Raw genomic sequence first — 12,458 nt, forward strand, 5'->3', positions numbered from 1 at the left:
AGCACTATATCAATTACTTCATTATAAGGCATACTCACTACTTACATGTAGAGCATTATAATGAGGGAGTACTGTGTACAGAAGACCCTGTATTGAAAGACCACATATTCTGCCCAAAAATGGTCTCTCAAAAACAGTGGTCATTCGTGACAGAAGAAAACAATATATAATCATTACGTCTGTGCATGGAGAACCCTGTCTCTCAAGACAGGTGGTCTCTCATAGCAGTAGTCTCTCAAGGCAGGTTTTGCTGTAATGTACTTCATTAGAAGGAAATCTTACTGTATGGCAGTATAATCTCTGGCTCCCATGGAGAACATTATAATTAGGGAGTACATGTACTGTCCTTTTGGGAGATGGAGAGATAAAAGCACATTGCCATGGACAAAAAAGCACTCAAATTTATAAGAAGTGGAAAAGGAAGAAAGACAAACATGTTCTTTACCAATTGCTGAGTCAAAATTTAGTGTGAAGTAAGAAATAGCAGTAATGTTGCTAGTGGTGGTGGCATCATTGTCATCAATAGTTAGATACAGTTTTGGTTAAAGTTTTTCAGTAATGCTAACATTGTGCATTCAGCATGCAGGCCCTGCCATAGTTGACCTCAAAAAGGCAGCTCATGGCATGGACCTGCATCTGTTGTGCATAGTCAGTTTATAGCATGGACCTGCATCTGTTGTGCATAGTCAGTTTATGGCATGGACCTGCATCTGTTGTGCATAGTCAGTTTATGGCATGGAACTGCATCTGTTGTGCATAGTCAGTTTATAGCATGGACCTGCATCTGTTGTGCATAGTCAGTTTATGGCATGGAACTGCATCTGTTGTGCATAGTCAGTTTATGGCATGGAACTGCATCTGTTGTGCATAGTCAGTTTATGGCATGGAACTGCATCTGTTGTGCATAGTCAGTTTATGGCATGGAACTGCATCTGTTGTGCATAGTCAGTTTATGGCATGGACCTGCATCTGTTGTGCATAGTCAGTTTATGGCATGGACCTGCATCTGTTGTGCATAGTCAGTTTATGACATGGAACTGCATCTGTTGTGCATAGTCAGTTTATGGCATGGAACTGCATCTGTTGTGCATAGTCAGTTTATGGCATGGACCTGCATCTGTTGTGCATAGTCAGGTTGTGGCATGGACCTGCATCTGTTGTGCATAGTCAGTTTATAGCATGGACCTGCATCTGTTGTGCATAGTCAGTTTATGGCATGGACCTGCATCTGTTGTGCATAGTCAGTTTATGGCATGACTCTGCATCTCTTGTGCATAGGCAGGTATGTATCTGAGAACAATTGCTGTATTAAACTTCTTCCCTAAAACAACTGGACCTATTTTGACCAACTTTGGCACAAATCATCCTGGCATGAAGAGCTTTCAGTCTGTGCAAGTGATCGTGTTCTGTCTACAAATATGAACACCATTACAAAAAATATCAAAAATCATTTAAACAAGTTGTTTTCATAAACCAGTGTACAGAATTTGATCAAATTTTATAGAAGTTTCATGTTGTGAAGGTCATTTAATAATTGCCCAACAAAAACTAACCAGAGCCACTAAGTGACTCAACACTTTGATTTAGCCACAGAATTTACTAATATAATGCGAGATGGATTCCTTATCCTTACAGTCAGGCCATTGAAGTACAGCATTGTCCTAGTAAGCTTTGCCTATTATGGTGGTTAAAGACAATGGTCGTGGTATTTCTTTCAATTAGGCAAGGTTTTGATTTTGATTTAAACTAGAAAAGAATACTATTGAACATCAAAAATGCATATTGTAGTCACTTGGTTTTAAGTTAGTTTTTACAATATATTCAGTGTTTTTCCTTTTGTTACCCTCTTATTTCTGTCCATTTCTATCTATCAAGCATCCATATTTTCTCGTTATGTCTTTTCTCTGTTCCATGTATAACCATCATAAACATGTGCATCTTGAGGCATATACAGTGCCCAAGAGGAGACTTTCAAGGTTCTGTTGCATTTATTCTACTTCACACACAAGCAAATTTATTGGGAACCATTTGTGTTGAAAGAAGGAGACAAGACTAGATTTTAAAATTACTTGGCATATTTCTGTTTATATATTGATCAAACAGCACTTAGACTTCATATGGCAAAAGAGATAAACAAAAAATCCTTTGACTTGTTAGCCAGTATACAGACCTGACTTGTTAGCCAGTATACAGACTGAACTTGTTAGCCAGTATTCAGATCTGACTTGTTAGCCAGTATACAGACTGGACTTGTTAGCCAGTGTACAGACTGGACTTGTTAGCCAGTATACAGACTGGACTTGTTAGCCAGTATACAGACTGGACTTGTTAGCCAGTATACAGACCTGACTTGTTAGCCAGTATACAGACCTGACTTGTTAGCCAGTATACAGACTGGACTTGTTAGCCAGTATACAGACTGGACTTGTTAGCCATTATTCAGACTGGACTTGTTAGCCAGTATACAGACTGGACTTGTTAGCCAGTATACAGATCTAACTTGTTAGCCAGTATACAGACTGGACTTGTTAGTCGGTAATGACCATTCTCAGAATGTATTCATGTATTCATGTGACCCTGGGTCAGCAAATCCAAAATGAGGCTAAGCTAAGTGCCAGCTTCATTTTACCTTGCAGCCATGGCTGCTACAATTGATAATGTCAAGAGAAAAAAATCGTGATGAATATTGTTCTGTTCCGTTGTGCAATGGCAATGCTAGAATTCACATAGATTTAAGCTTCCACCATATTCCATCAGTGAAGAAGAAAGTGGATTGTTGCAATACTTCGTGAAGAGTGGCCGAATTTTAAGGTTAGAAACTGGATGATTGTTGGTGTGTTTGCATTTTCTTGCAACTGAATGATGTAATAAAGAGAAATCCAAACACAAAATAGGTTCTGTCGATCAAGCAAATGAGTGTATGCATGTGTGTTTTATAATGGTAGATTTCTTAAAATGTTACCCCATGTCCCATTCCACAAAACGGGGTCATCGAAAACTGTGCGTACCTCCATGCAGCGCATTTATATCAGAGATTATGAATTGATGTTGGAGTATTAATTACAGAAAAGTGAACTATATTATCTTGTTGAAAATATAAATGGAAACAGTAGAATGAAAATGACCACGATAGAGAAGAGAGATACGTTGAATGAAATTACAAGAGAGAGAGAACGTGACTGGATAAGAATTAATGAAACTGTTGATAAAACCTATTGGTGTGTGTAAACGTAAGGGAAACTGCACATTTAACTCACAGGCCATTGAAATTCTATCATTGTAGTAAGTTCATATCCAAGAATCCTCCAAAAGGGAAGCAAACACACACACACACACACACACACACACACATATATATAATTTTTTTTCTCCCTTTTTTCTTGCATATTCTGGCATTTTTATTTACTACAGTGACATAGTTTCAATTGCCTGTGCTGATATAACTGTTTTTTTTTAAACAGCTAATTATTGCAATTAACTCATGGTTTATTTTTTATTTTGTTAGATTGTCACAAATACATGAATGCAAAAGAAATATATGCAAACAGCTCAGATCGTTACTTGATGTACAGCAGGACACCATATTTTTTCTCACTGTGCCTACCTTAGCCTCATTTTCGCGAGCCATTAATATTCATGAGGATCTCATTAAGAATGGTCTATACAGACCTGACTTGTTAGCCAGTATACATACTGGACTTGTTAGCCATTATACAGACTGGACGTGTTAGCCAGTATACAGACTCGACTTGTTAGCCAGTATACAGAACAGAACAGAAAGTGTATTCAGTACTTTAGGCCTCCAACCCATAATACATAACATAATAAAACAGTATAATACACATTGCGCCATAAACAGTATGGTAAAATACATTAGTTAAGGAGTTATTATTGATACTTTTTAAAAGCTCATCTCTTCAGTTTAAATGCAAAATAAAAAAATTGGAAACATTTGTAATAAGACTTATTTTTCAAGTGGACATTAAATTGATGAATTTATCTACTGATGGGTTGATATCATATATTTTGTTAATATATTTCTGTCTTAAATTGGTATAACAAGTACATATACATACACAACAATACTCATCTTCTACACACTTGATAGTTTCTTTGAGACATAAAATTTGCAGACTCTTTGATCTCGTCCTCATTCAGTCATTAAATCGTGTATAGAACATAAAAAAGATGCAAATGCTTTTCTGAAAATGAATGGTAGATTTAACGTTAAAAATTTCTCAATATCCAATAACAACTTGTATTGAGATATTTCGTAGAATCACCTATTTTACTTGACCAGATTTGTAAGTACGAATCAAATGGATGTTTTCTGGACATAGAAAACTGTTTCTGTCATAACTTATGCTAGCTACGCATAATCATACCTGTTAGAGAATAAAACATTTGTAACTTTACATACCCATGTGTTTCTGCTTATATCATGCTTATATTACTGCTTAAGTCGGTTTTGTTTGTCGTGTTTCAGTGACAATTACAGCTTAAGTCAGTTTTGTTTGTCCAGCTTCAGTGACAATTACTGCTTAATTCCATCTTGTTTGTCTGGCTTCAGTGACAATTACTGCTTAATTCAGTCTTGCTTGTCCAGCTTCAGTGATAATTACTGCTTAATTAAATCCTGTTTGTCTGGCTTCAGTGACAATACTGCTTAAGTCAGTTTTGTTTGTCCAGCTTCAGTGACAATTACTGCTTAATTCAGTTTTATTTGTCTGGCTTAAATGACAATTACTGCTTAATTCAGTTTTGTTTGTCCAGCTTCAGTGCCAATTACTGCTTAATTAAGTCTTGCTTGTCCAGCTTCAGTGACAATTACTGCTTAATTCAGTTTTGTTTGTCCAGCTTCAGTGACAATTACTGCTTAATTCAGTTTTATTTGTCTGGCTTAAATGACAATTACTGCTTAATTCCATCTTGTTTGTCTGGCTTCAGTGACAGTTACTGCTTAATTCAGTTTTGTTTGTCCAGCTTCAGTGACAATTACTGCTTAATTCAGTTTTATTTGTCTGGCTTAAATGACAATTACTGCTTAATTCCATCTTGTTTGTCTGGCTTCAGTGACAGTTACTGCTTAATTCAGTTTTGTTTGTCCAGCTTCAGTGACAATTACTGCTTAATTCAGTTTTATTTGTCTGGCTTAAATGAGAATTACTGCTTAATTCCATCTTGTTTGTCTGGCTTCAGTGACAGTTACTGCTTAATTCAGTTTTGTTTGTCTGGCTTCAGTGCCAATTACTGCTTAATTCAGTCTTGTTTGTCTGGCTTCAGTGACAGTTACTGTTTAATTCAGTTTTGTTTGTCTGGCTTCAGTGACAATTACTGCTTAATTCAGTCTTATTTTGTCCAGTTTCAGTGACAATTACTGCTTAATTCAGTTTTGTTTGTCGTGTTTCAGTGACAATTACTGCTTAATTCAGTTTTGTTTGTCATGTTTCAGTGACAATTACTTCTTAATTCAGTTTTGTTTGTCTGGCTTCAGTGACAATTGCTGCTTAATTCAATCTTGTTTGTCCAGCCTGGACCAATTACAAACAAGTTTGATTGGATGAATTTAGGCATAATAATAATAATAATGAGGACTTTGTATAGCGCCTAATCTTTAGAAGCTCTAAGCGCTTTACAACATTAGACAACACCTATAACATAAAAAAACATAGATAACGATATGATTACAAAAAACAAACACCATGAAATTAGAAAACATAAAAAAAAACATGCTGAAATATTTAAGGTAGGAAACATTATTAGGTCTTTAAGTTTGTTCTTGCAGTCGAAATAAGTGAGTTTTAAGAGCAAGAAGACCTGGACCAAATTCAAAGAAATTTGCTTGGGTGCATTGAGGTATGTAAGCCTTTTGAGCATTAATAAATGATACTGATCCACGTACATACCATCAAATATGGTCTATGTTACTAAAAATATAATCAACATGATCAAATTTTAAAGAAAGCATTTTTGTTTAAGGCCTTTCAAATTTTGCACACTGATGCCAATCTGCCATCAGATATGGCCACCATTACTAAGAAAAGAAAACCTTGACATCACTAAAAGAAAAAAGAAGACAAAGCCCCAGAAAGGCTTCTGCACAACAGAATTTAACCAGATTTGAAAGAACACATTTTCTTGGCATAAAGGCCCTTCAGTTTTGTACAAATACTGTTGATTTGCCATCAGATGTGATCGCAGTTTCTTAAACTAGGAAAAAGCTTGAATGAATTTATATATGTATATGGAGTAAAGTTAAATTTCAAGAAGAGTAAATATGCCGTAAAGATTGTTTTGGGAAGTCCATGGAAACACCTTGAAAGGTCATTTCAAAAAGCAACTCCCAGGGGCTGTATGAACCATGTTTAATTAACCAATCCTCAGGGCAGTATTAAAAGCATATGTATTTTTGTATGATAAAAACCATGTTATTTATTGTACACATTGCTACTGTTGCAAATCTCGATGAAATATTTAAGTCACTTCCTTTTTCCATTAGGTCCATATAATATAACACTCATGCAACCAGTGGATGCATTTGAACAAGGCTACAAAAATCAATTAATCCATTTATTTAAGAAATGGAACAAAATTTGAAAGCAAGCTAAATCGTGAAATTATGGGTATGTATAATTGGCTATCTGCCCTCAATCAGTCAGTTCCATTTTCCAGAGAAATGTCTGCCCTGAATCAATCAGTTCCATTTTCTAAAGAAATAACTGGAAAACTGTGACCAATCATCCATACACAAACAAGTAATTTACATGTATGATGCTGTGCAATTTTATACAACTCATTCTACACCAATACTGAACCAGTGTTTTCTCCATGGGGGGGGACAGGAATTTACCCTTGTCATTTCTGTGAGGGGTGGGGATTTTCAGTTTGTAAAGAGGGCAGTAATTTTATATGAGATTAACAGTATCTGTGAATGGATAGATACCTTATAGCAAATGTGTGTGTTTACGACAAATAACTTTCACTGAATAAGGAGAAAGCTTGCAATTGTTCATCTTCATTTTCATCACAGCAGAAATGACTGTTATGATAATTATACTAAGTCACATGCATTAGAACTGCATGTGATGTCGGAGACATTACAATAGAATACTGCAAGCTGCATCCTTACCATTGCACAAACTTTGTAGGTGCAGTTGGTAAAATGCTTTTAACAACTAAATAATCAATGCAAGGGTCTCATTGCTCAGTCGCAAAAAGCCACTTAGTAAGGGCTTGATTATAGTGGTTGATCTAAAAGTCAAGTGCTTACGTGATCAGATTGAGCTTTGTTAATATGAATGAATATTATGCTTTGTTGCACTCAGGATAAATTCACTGTGCATGATTGTCATGCTGTCACTCATTTTCAACTCAGTGGGTTATAGACCAAATCTTTTGGGATGGTGGTCCATCGCCCATTGTCTGTCCATCCATTAGCATTTTTATCGCTATTCTTGACATAAATTACTTGGAGGGGGGGATTGCCGTAAAACTTTACACACACATTCATTCCATGGACTAGGTGGTTCTAAATGAAAATGGTGCTTTTTTTGGACATCCAACATGGCTGCCATATCTTGAAAATGTTGTTATTGCTACTTCTTCTGACTGGATGGTCATATAAGTATAGAGTTTTCTTATGAATTCTAGTTGGTCCTAAATGAAATTGGTGAGATCTGATATCCAGTATATCTGATATCCAATATAGTCACCATAACGGTCATATTGAAAATCAGGTTATTGCTACCTTTCCTGAATGGAAGGTCAAATACATAGGGTTTTCACCAGAAGACTTCTCAAGATGTCCCATTGGTCCTAAATGAAAAATGGCTATATCAACATGTTTTCGTCAATAGACTTCTTATGATACATAGTTCCCTCAATAAAAGTAGTGCCAGTCATACATCTAGTATGGCAGCCACAAGGGCTGTCTTGAAAATCATGCTGTCACTACTCCTCTAGAGGATGGTCCTATTGCCATGGTCCTATTGACACCATCCTATTGACGTGGGTTTTTTACCAAGTATAGTTGATTAACTTGGTTCTAACTGTAAATGCGTGGTGTCAGTCTGACATCCATTATGTCCACCACAGCTGAGTACAATGCAGGTGTACTGCATTTCATTGACTCAGACTAAAAGACCTGACATAGTGTCTGCAGTTGTACTGCATTTCATTGACTCAGACTAAAAGACCTGACATAGTGTCTGCAGTTGTACTGCATTTCATTGACTCAGACTAAAAGACCTGACATAGTGTCTGCAGTTGTACTGCATTTCATTGACTCAGACTTCTACTTTGTCAGTGGAGCAGTGGTTGCTCAGATTAGTGTGCTGGCTTCATAATCAGGAGGGTGCAGGTTTGAATTCTACCCAGACGAAGTTGGATTGGTCACCGTTATGCATCCCTGGGCAAGTCACTTTGCTCCAGTTACCTGGCATGAACCCATCATGTGTTGATGTGCCATTAGCCATAAATCAAACAAACAAATAAACACACAAAACAGGTTTCTCAGACTGATTCCTTTAGTGCTTCTAAAGTTAAATCTTTTTCGATTTTACTCTATGACCACAAGATCGCAAATATAAAAGTACCTACACATGCAAAGACTTGAAAAATTTCTCAAAATTTCTGTTTGCTTGGAATGGAGATGTTTGTAATGAAATTGTTAAAAATTTTAATTTTTCATTTATGCTTTAGACAAAATTCTGTGTAACTTGCCCAAAATTCTGCTTGCCTATACAAAATTTAAACTTGTTGCAAACAGGAGGAAAATCAATAAGTTTTATAAGCCATATTCATGAGGCATTTTTGGTTTTCCCATAAAACAAGTTAAAGCTTTAGTATGGCCAATTGACCATTGTGTTTGATGATTCATCCATCATTTTGTTTAGAATTATTACTTACAATTTCTTCTCAGATTAATCTACACATGATTTAACATCAAGCATTATGGCATCAAGGCTTTTCATTGAATCGGTAGATGCTCCAAAACCTTGAAGCAACTTCTCAAAACATGCTTAACAGAATATGACCAAATTTGTCAAATAGAATCATAATATGAAGGGTTTTTCAGTTTTGTTAAATGATACTGATCTCCAATCAGTCAGTAGCAAATAACATAAAAGAATATTTAAATAATTTCTCATATGCTGCTTTACAGAATTTGAACAAAATTGTCAGAGTGTATCTTGGTATACAGGACAGTTAAATATATACAAGTGATAATGATCTGTGATCAAATAAGGCTGACATTAATAAATGTGGAAAAATCTTTAAATAACTAAAAATCCGATCAGTTAAGACTATATTTAACAAAGATTACCAGCTTCAACAGCCTTCAGTTTGTTATTCTTGATTCAGATCACCCTAAAATGTGGCCAGCCACCCTTTCTAAAAATAAATCAAATTCTGCTAGAATCTTATCAAAAACTGATGCAAAGAATTAGACCAAATGTGATATTGCACCCTCATCTAGATGACTTTGAATGTCATACAAATGATGCTGATTCACTCTCAGCCTTTTTTACATTTTAAACAGCTTCATTAATCAAACTACTCGTGAGAATTCATTTGACATACCGGTATTGGGAGAATTCAGTGTTATGAAAATTAAGCTGATCCATTATAAAATAAGAGCACTATATATAAAAATAGCAAAGGCTTTAAATAAAGTCTTGTAAACCAATTAACAGAATCTTACCAAATTTGACGAAGTATCCTGGAATAGACTGATTTTGTACTATGATGCTGATTGATCAGATATGACTACCACTGTTAAAAATATTTTAGAAAAATAAGTAACTTCTTTTCAAAAACTGCTTAGCCAAATTTTTTTTAAAAAAAGTATCATTAGATGAAGTGCTTTCAATTTATGGACATTATTACTTACCTTTGTTTATTATTCATTGTACATTTGAAAGATTTGTATCTTTTATCTTCTTGGACTGCATGTTTACATTATTTGGAAGGATTTATATTCCTATGTTATTTTGCAATATTTGTATTCATTACAAATATTGAACTTAAACTTTAATTGGCACTAACCAGTGTTGTTCTGACATGCCATAAAAGTACATTCATCCATACATGCATACACACATACATGCATGCATGCATGCATACATACATACATACATACATACATACATACATACATACATACATGCATGCATGCATGCATACATACATACATACATACAGTCAATCCTTTAATGGCTTCAAATGCTACCAAAATTTCACAATTTATTTTGTCAGCTGGGGGATTGTGGTATTATGAATAGGTGACACCTGTCACAAAAGCCTTTTTTAATTGTGAGTTTATTTTAATTGTATTTATCCATGCAATACTGAGTATGGTACAGTTATGTGACCCAAAATGCTTAAAACAAAAAGCGAGGTTTGCATGGGTCATGACTACTATTTTTTGTTTGATTTGTTTAAAAAGTAAAAAGTATTGACAGATTTAACCTTTGACATTTAGAGATGGCATGGACACCATAGAACTTGCTAAATTGAATTTACAAGTTAGTTAATTTCCACTCAGAACCTATCAAAGTTGATTGGTCACATTATATCCCAAGCTGAAAATCAACATGATAATTGTTTTGAATTAAAGTCTTCAAGGCAGGGGAGTCTGTTCAATTACAGAAAACCAGTCTTTATAGAACATCCTTTTAGCCTGCAGTTAATAAGTGTATGGCTCATGACATGCCAGTTTTGTGACCTTTTTACTGCCAATGACACTGACATTTTAGCTAGGGACTTGATTATTGTATAGTAAGGTGTGGACAGAGTTTCATGAAGGCATCTGTAGTAAAATTGATTTAAAAAATCTTCATTGGTTCATAAATTTGGACAGAGGTCAGTGATTTACATTTAACTTGCTGAGAACTTGACCTTGAGGTAGGAGACGTGACTGTGGCAGATATCACACCATTTTGTAATGCTATGTACTTGTGCAAAGCTTTATGAAATCTCTCCAATACAGTTGTTTCCCACCCACCATGACAAGCAAAGCTTCATGTGATCTCTCCAATCATCACAATGGTATACCAATCACCATGACAAGCAAAGCTTCATGAAATCTCTCCAATCAGCACAATGGTATACCAATCACCATGACAAGCAAAGCTTCATAAAATCTCTCCAGTCAGTAACAGTGGTATACCATCCACCATGACAAGCAAAGCTTCATGTGATCTCTCCAATCATTAGAATGGTATACCAATCACCATGACAAGCAAAGCTTCATGAAATCTCTCCAGTCATTACAGTGGTTTACCACCCACCATGACAAGCAAAGCTTCATGTGATCTCTCCAATCATTAGAATGGTATACCAATCACCATGACAAGCAAAGCTTCATGAAATCTCTTCAGTCATTACAGTGGTTTACCACCCACCATGACAAGCAAAGCTTCATGTGATCTCTCTAGTCGTTACAGTGGTATACCACTCACCATGACAAGCAAAGCTTCATGTGATCATTACAGTGTTATACCAGCCACCATGACAAGCAAAGCTTGATGAAATCTCTCCAGTAATTACAATGTTATATGGGGGCCCCGAGTGGCCAAGTGGTCTAAAGCGCTGTCCATTACAGATCACTGCCATCTCACCTCTGTCAGACAAGCTAAGCTTGGTGAAATCTCTCCAGTCATTACAGTGGTTTACCAGCCACCATGACGAGCAAAGCTTGATGAAATCTCTCCAATCATTACAGTGTTATACCTGCCACCATGACAAGCTAAGCTTCATGAAATATCTCCAGTCATTACAGTGGTTTACCACCCACCATGACAAGCTAAGCTTCATGAAATATCTCCAGTCATTACAGTGGTATACCACCCACCATGACAAGCAAAGCTTGTGATCTCTCCAGTCATTACAATGTTATACCAGTCACCATGACAAGCAAAGCTTGATGAAATCTCTGCAGTCATTACAGTGGTATACCACCCACCATGACAAGCAAAGCTTGATGAAATCTCTCCAGTCATTACAGTGGTATACCACCCACCATGACAAGCAAAGCTTGTGATCTCTCCAGTCATTACAATGTTATACCAGCCACCATGACGAGCTAAGCTCGATGAAATCTCTCCAGTCACTACAGTGGTATACCACCCACCATGACAAGCAAAGCTTGATGAAATCTCACCAATCATTACAATGGTTGTTGTTGTTGTTGTGGGGTTTAATGCCATTTTTCAGCACACGATAGGCTATACATGGCAGCCAGTATTAATGATGGAGGAAGAATCCGGGAAAACCCCGGAAAGAACCACCAACCCACAAGAAGCTACTGGCAAGCTTTCTCACATACCACATTGGCCGAATCTGAAACTCAAACCCATGCAGACAGAGGTGAGATGGCAATGATCCATAAAAGAGAGCACTTTAGACCACTCGGCCACTCTGGGCCCCCATTACAATGGTAGACCAACCACCATGAC

At 36.2% G+C, this 12,458-nt stretch overlaps 1 protein-coding gene across 1 annotated transcript in view; it reads left to right on the forward strand.

Moving 5' to 3' along the window:
* The window catches only part of LOC149798631 (uncharacterized), a 262,358-nt gene that overhangs the window by 189,989 nt on the left and 59,911 nt on the right, over positions 1-12,458 (forward strand). The window lies entirely within an intron of this gene.

The sequence above is a fragment of the Sinohyriopsis cumingii genome, chromosome 5 (assembly GCF_028554795.1).
Source record: "Sinohyriopsis cumingii isolate HCF-2022 chromosome 5, ASM2855479v2, whole genome shotgun sequence".
Lineage (NCBI taxonomy): Eukaryota > Metazoa > Mollusca > Bivalvia > Unionida > Unionidae > Sinohyriopsis > Sinohyriopsis cumingii.